Source organism: Magnolia sinica, chromosome 7, assembly GCF_029962835.1.
Source record: "Magnolia sinica isolate HGM2019 chromosome 7, MsV1, whole genome shotgun sequence".
Classification (NCBI taxonomy): Eukaryota; Viridiplantae; Streptophyta; class Magnoliopsida; order Magnoliales; family Magnoliaceae; genus Magnolia; species Magnolia sinica.
The window spans coordinates 59,517,200-59,523,613 of record NC_080579.1 but is presented as its reverse complement, the minus strand read 5'-3'; the positions used below and the strand labels follow the sequence as shown (position 1 = coordinate 59,523,613).

The following is a 6,414-nucleotide window of genomic DNA, read 5'->3' as shown; positions in this document are numbered from 1 at the left end:
TTGGCATCAACTGAGGCTAAATTCACTTTTAAACTTATTTCTCTATCAACAAATGATTGAACCTGTACATATTTCACCCATTTAACATTCATCAAGATAATAATCAGCACAATATCAATAAAATAATTAATTTACAAAAACAAACTACAAATGTTTTCCTTTCCTAGCCTTCCACCCATAACATCTTTACGTAACAAAATGTAGTAATTTACACAACAAATAATGAAAGAATACCACTACCAGCACCAACATCAACTACCACACGACCATAGAAGTTTGCACGGTTCTCAACAACTGTAGCATAATAGCTTCTTGAAACCAGAATGGGTTTAGCATGTCAATGGAAGATGCAGTATATTGACTGTAAATGGTGACCATAAATCAAAAGCATGCATGCACATGCACCCATGGGCAAAATATATGCATGCATGTAACGTAATTGTATGTTGGATGAAAATATCAGGGTATACCTTATAAAGGTCAACTCGCCTCTGAACGCTTGCATTTTTAGGCTCAATCTCAATTTCCTTACTTGTTTCTTGTTCAATAAACTTTTGTTCTTCTGAGAGGTACTGGCAATGGTTCTCTCCCAACAACAGCAACAGACTCTTCAACCTTTGTGGTTTTGACAAGGTCTGGTATGAAAATGAGTGAATCCATCTTGCTTCTTGGTCTTGGTGGGGCCTCACTTGGCATGCCTTGCACACTCCTCATAATTCTCAAGTAACATCTTGCCAACCTGTTCATTCAGGGCTGATTCTGGGAACGACTCTATCAGTAAACACCTGACCACCTGCCATCATCAGCAAAATCACTGACAAAATTAAGAACATAGAACCAAATATCAAGGCTACTAAGTAGGTGGGGTTCATATATAGTGGGGGATAGCTGGGCCATCAGTAGTTAATCACTGTGAACAATGCCTGGCTAAAAATTCAAGGTCCGTCATCAGGTATTTCACAAGAGTGCATTGAATATAACCATTGTTTCATCTAATTTCTTACCATTATCCTCAAACACATGCTGCCCTACTAGATGAATGGACTAGCCTGGCTTGACAACAGTTCTGTTTTAATGTACCACTTCCATGGTGTCATACCTAAGGAGATTGCTGGATTGACAATAATATATGGAAACAAGGGAAGCCTACAATGGTCAATGAAACAAAGTCCAAAAGAGCTTGATTCAAAGATTACCAATCACATCACTTTGAGCAACTGATGGGAAGTACTGCTCTAAAGAGCTTGTAGCGAATAATTCATGATAATATTTCTACTCTCCATAGAAGCACAAAACAAAAGGATAGCCCTCAACTGCTCTACGAGAAAGTGTGTAGAAACAGAATTCGAGAAAGTATACAGAAACAGAATTCAAAGATTATGAACTCAGCTTATAGTCTCGTTGCATAACCTGCAAGCAAAGAGGGATATAGTCAAACAAGCTAATAATGGTTTAACTAGATGCAAGTACCTTTTTTCTCTTTGAAGGATCTTTAGTTCTTGTTGGTCGTATCTCCACTTTTTTTCTAATAAATCCTTATTATTCATTAAAAAAAGAAAAAGAAGAAGAAGAAGAAGAAGAAGAAGATAAGAACCGCATATAGTGCATAAATAAGAAAAAGTACCAAGCCTAATGCTTGCAGAGAAAGAGTTTGCAGCACTCCTTCCGAAATGTCTACTAGAATACAGATTACACATCAGATCGAAAACATTACAGTCAAACAAAATCATGAAAATTATCAACCATGTGAGGAGAAAAAAAAAAAGTGTAGTAGGTGAAACACAAGCAAAATTTCAGAAATAATAAGGAGACAGTCAAAATTCACCTGTTTTCAATCTTTTCCTCCCCCCTTTTCAGAAATGATGAGTGTCTAGGACATTGAGCGACACATGAAATGGCCTCCCTTATGAAGATGACCATACACGAAAGAGGAAACATTCAACAAGCATTAACAAGCAAGAGGAATTATAAACAAGAAAAAAAATAACTGTCTTTTTTTCCAACCATTAACAAGCCAGAGGAATTACATGACAGGCGGCCCTTGTTCACTTGGTGAAACTAATTTATTCAATAAAAAATAACAACAAATTTGAGATAATAACTCCATACTAGCAACTTTAAAGCCATATTATGAAGTCATACCAAAAACAAGAGAAGCTCAGTCTAAACACCTACTGACCCAAATAAAATATCTTTCCTGCAATATCTCCAACTTGAATATAATGTTTCAACAACTAAGTGAATATAACACAAGGATTAAACTAACACGAACATACTGCTTTGGACCTGAGATGCAAGGTTCAACATCTACATGGTCTAGCTCTAGATAAGATGAATATCTCTCTTTTTTAGGATGGATCCACAAAAAGAAATCAATTACATTTCAGAGTCAATTGCTCAATTAAAATTGAATGGTTAAGAAATATGTATACCTCATTGTAGTCAACGAACATGTTGTTTGCTCTCAGATAGGCTTCTATCATTGCCACCTGGTATATAAGAGGGTGGTTTCCTTATCAACCAAATTTCTAAACCCCCCATTCCCCAGTCAAAACATTCACAAGTACAATACTTACAGTTTCATCACGTCTTGTTAAAGAAACCCATGGTTGCTCCATATTCAGGAGACATATTAGCAATAGTAGCCCTATCAACCAATGATAATTCACCCATGCCCCCACTTATATGAGAAAAGTAAAGATTTAGAACAACAGATTTACATTAGAATAAATGGAACAAAAAGCATGCGGCCTAATCTATTCAACTCTATGGAAATGAGATTACAATAAAACTCAACAAACTTGCCAACAACCCCATGCTTCCTCAACATTTGCGTCACATTTAAAACTAAGTCGGTAGCGTAACACCATTGTGTTCAATTTTCCAGACAACTTGAACCCAACAACACCAGGCAACTGCTTTGTTGATTGCTGAATTGAATACACCTCAATGATGTTATGCCCACAACAGTCAAGTAGAATAATTATCTGGATGATGTGAGCTGAAAGAAAAAAAAAAAAAAAAAAAAAAACACATTTTCATGAAATGGGTAGGTGTCTCAAGTACAAGTTTCTGCTTCTATGGAGTTGGAACTCTCAACACTTGTATAAAATGACACTGACAAAGGCCCAACCTGTTGTGTTGCGATAATTCCGAATGGAGTTAATGCTAAAAATGAAACAAGATTGGTTTTTAGTAAATTTCTGAAAATTGGGATCATTTCATGCATTCTTTGATGATTCTGATATCTTGTTTACTTGTAATTGCTTCATATTCAAGAATGATGAAACTTGCAACCATGTGCAAGAAAAGTAGGCACCAAAAAAGGTAAAAGTAAGTAAAATTAGGATTGACAATGCTAGAAGCCAAGTCATATCTGAGAAAAGTGAAATAAAAGTTGATGTGGAATTCCGAACAATTCTAGTGAGGAATGGTTAATTGATTCAAATTAACATATCATGCAACATACTTTTCTAGCTCATGTCTGATGTCAAGTACTGCTTCTTTGATAACAATTACCTTATAAAGGCCCTTGTAACTGAATCAAGGGAAGAGGTTCTCCATTTGCTACACGGAACTGCCACTCTAAAAGGTGTTGGCCAACAATTATCTCAATTACAGGGTGCTCAACCTCGAAAATAACCACCTGGTTCAGAATATTGAAAGTACTAGTGGATGTCTACTACTTGTTAGATGAGCTGGTAGAGACAAGTGTACCTCTATAAAATTGCCTACGAATGGCAGTTGATTGCACCTCTGTAAATGTAGAAGGGAGACCCTGGATTGGGACCATCCACCTAATATGGTCCTGCATTGCATGGACCACGACTAAAAGCATCTAGCTAGTAGGACAACCTGAGTCACATTAGTGAACAATTGCATGCTGATAAGACGATTCAATTTTGAATAAATAAATAACAAAACCATATCAAAAAAGACATTTTAATTTCTATTTCATACATTAGGAAAACATGGTACAAAAATTAGTTCACTGATGTAATTGAAAGAAAGTGACAAATACCAAGTCTCACCCAAAAACATACCCAAATCCAAATCTCTTTGATTCTTACATGTTTCCAGAAGTTGAGACAAACTATTAGTGACAATTAAGTCTCATCAAACTTGAGGGTTGGGTTGCTATAATTTTCAAAAATTTTCCATGAACCAAAATGATTTTATCTCAAGCCCCAAATCTGCGTCTAGCTCTCAACAATTTTTCTCACAAACAGATGTCAGTCACTTAAACCATTGAGAATCAGTGAAAATGAAAGGATCTCATGTAAACAGATCTATTGAATAGAAATGAAAAAAATAAATGCAACTATATTTAAAAATTTCAAAGAATTCTTCAGTCATGTCTGTTCTGATTTTGATCTGCGGATTTAATGTCAGAGTGATGTTGTCGGTATCTTTTTTTTCTTTGAACGGCGACGCCTCATCACCACTATTAAGTGACAATTTTTTTATTCGCACGCCAATATCATTCTAGGTTTTCTCTATGCTCGTCATTCCTATAAATCTTTGGCTCCACTTTCAGTTAACCATTCATTTGTTGCGAGTGATCATTGGATGGCTGTCATTGTCTAATTGTTCATTTTTTTTGGACGATGGCCCATTTATATGCTAACCCTACAAATAACTGGTCCTCTTTCTGAGCTCTATTGATTAGGACCATTGTTCTGGTTGGCCATCATGTAGAAGGGCCATAATCCAGAAGACAATGATTAGACAATTCTGACCATTTAATGGTTACAAGTTTTGCTTGTTGATTGTGGGCCATTGTTCCATTTTTCTCCACTGAGTTAACTGTCAATTTGCAACCTGTGACTGGTTGACAACTGAAATCTGATTCCCTTGATTATTTCGGGCTATGTGGCCCATGTGCATAATGCTACAACAAATATAGGGTTCTATTCAACATGGAAAGATACCATCAATTTGGTGAAGGTATTGTGGTGTGCTCTTCATTGAACTCTGCGGCATCAAGGGTGTTTAGTGTTGTCCAGTGTAAACTTTTACTTCTCAACCCATTCTTAGTTGATATCTTTGTTCTGGTAGATTTTTTGTCTATCTATGTGGAGAAAACCAATGGATGATCTTGGTTGCTCTGAGCTAAAACTTGAAGTTCTTTCGTCCTTTCAAGTGTCAACATCAAGTCTCCAACTCTTTGCATATCTTTGTGCACCTATTTTGTTTTCTTGCATGATGTAAGATTTCAAAACTTTTTGACTTGTTCTTTATTCACATCTTTGTTTTAGAAACTTTTTTGTTTTCTCAATGGAAAAACTTAAATAGATGGTCTTGGTTGATCTAGTTTTTTAAATTTGAATTGGGGTAATTTGCTACTGAAGTGAAATCCTTGCTTGTCTTTCTACCTTTGACAAAATTATCTTGACCGAGGACAGAAATGCCAGGCATATATTTTATATGTATAACTAATTAATTTATTTTCCAATGACATTTGAATGAGTCTATTTGCAAGTGTATAGTGTACCTGTCCTCCAATGTGAGATATATTTCCATCTAAAGTAAAAGTCATATAAATTGACCATGTCTTTTGGCATGTAATTTTACCTCGTCTGCACAAATGGTTTGTCTTTTTCCGATTCTAACTCAAGCTCCCTTGCTTCAGCTTCCCGCTTCTGAGCTAAGCCTTCTCCTCACTCCAACTTCTTCTCCTGGCCAAGAAAATAGTGGAGGAATTAATATTAGTTTCTAATGCCAGTGAAAGAGACAGTCATCCGAGAAATGAAGGACAAACAGCACTCATGTACCATGAGAATGAATCTTCCAATTAGAGAAGAAATGCACCAAAGGAAGATAAGCAAGCCAATTTGGCAACAATATCTCTTACTACATTTCAATTTCTAAAAGAAATGGAGACAAGGCCCTTCTCTTTAATAAAATAAGTTTTTGTTTCGCTTCTTATTTCGGGACTAGGTCTGGGCTAGGTTGGCAATCAACAGACATAGTTGAACTTGCACCAGAGGTGGTATAAGTAAAGGAGACTAAGGACTGGGGTGTAGGTTAGACAGATAAAATTGGAAACCATCCATACAAAAGTGATAGTTCTCATTTCACAGGTAGAACTTCAAGCAATACCTTGGGCTTTTTCTTATTCATGTTGTTATTTCAAGAACTCATCCTTTGACAAATGATTACTTGCAACAATGTCAAAATAGAGCCAAGTCATTGTGAAATAAGCATGCTAGAATATCAAACGCTTCAACTTAACCTCACTAGCATCATTTACAAATTACAACTCAAATCATTGCATAAGAAACTCAAAACAAATGCTTTGAGGCATGATTTCCCTCACCGCTGAGTTTATCCCGGTACATAGTTTTTGCACCTCTTCCACTTACAGACGGATCAATTGCAGAAAACCTACAAGGGGTGGCATATCCACAGATG

At 36.1% G+C, this 6,414-nt stretch overlaps 1 long non-coding RNA gene across 1 annotated transcript; it reads right to left on the bottom strand.

Annotated features, from left to right (window-relative positions):
• Nucleotides 1–2,595: 2,595 nt before the first annotated feature.
• Nucleotides 2,596–5,959, bottom strand: LOC131251371 (uncharacterized). The gene is made up of 3 exons (XR_009173785.1): nucleotides 5,575–5,959; nucleotides 2,785–3,855; nucleotides 2,596–2,680 (listed from the first exon to the last, which is right to left on the bottom strand). It is a non-coding gene; the product is annotated as an uncharacterized LOC131251371 (long non-coding RNA).
• Nucleotides 5,960–6,414: the final 455 nt, after the last annotated feature.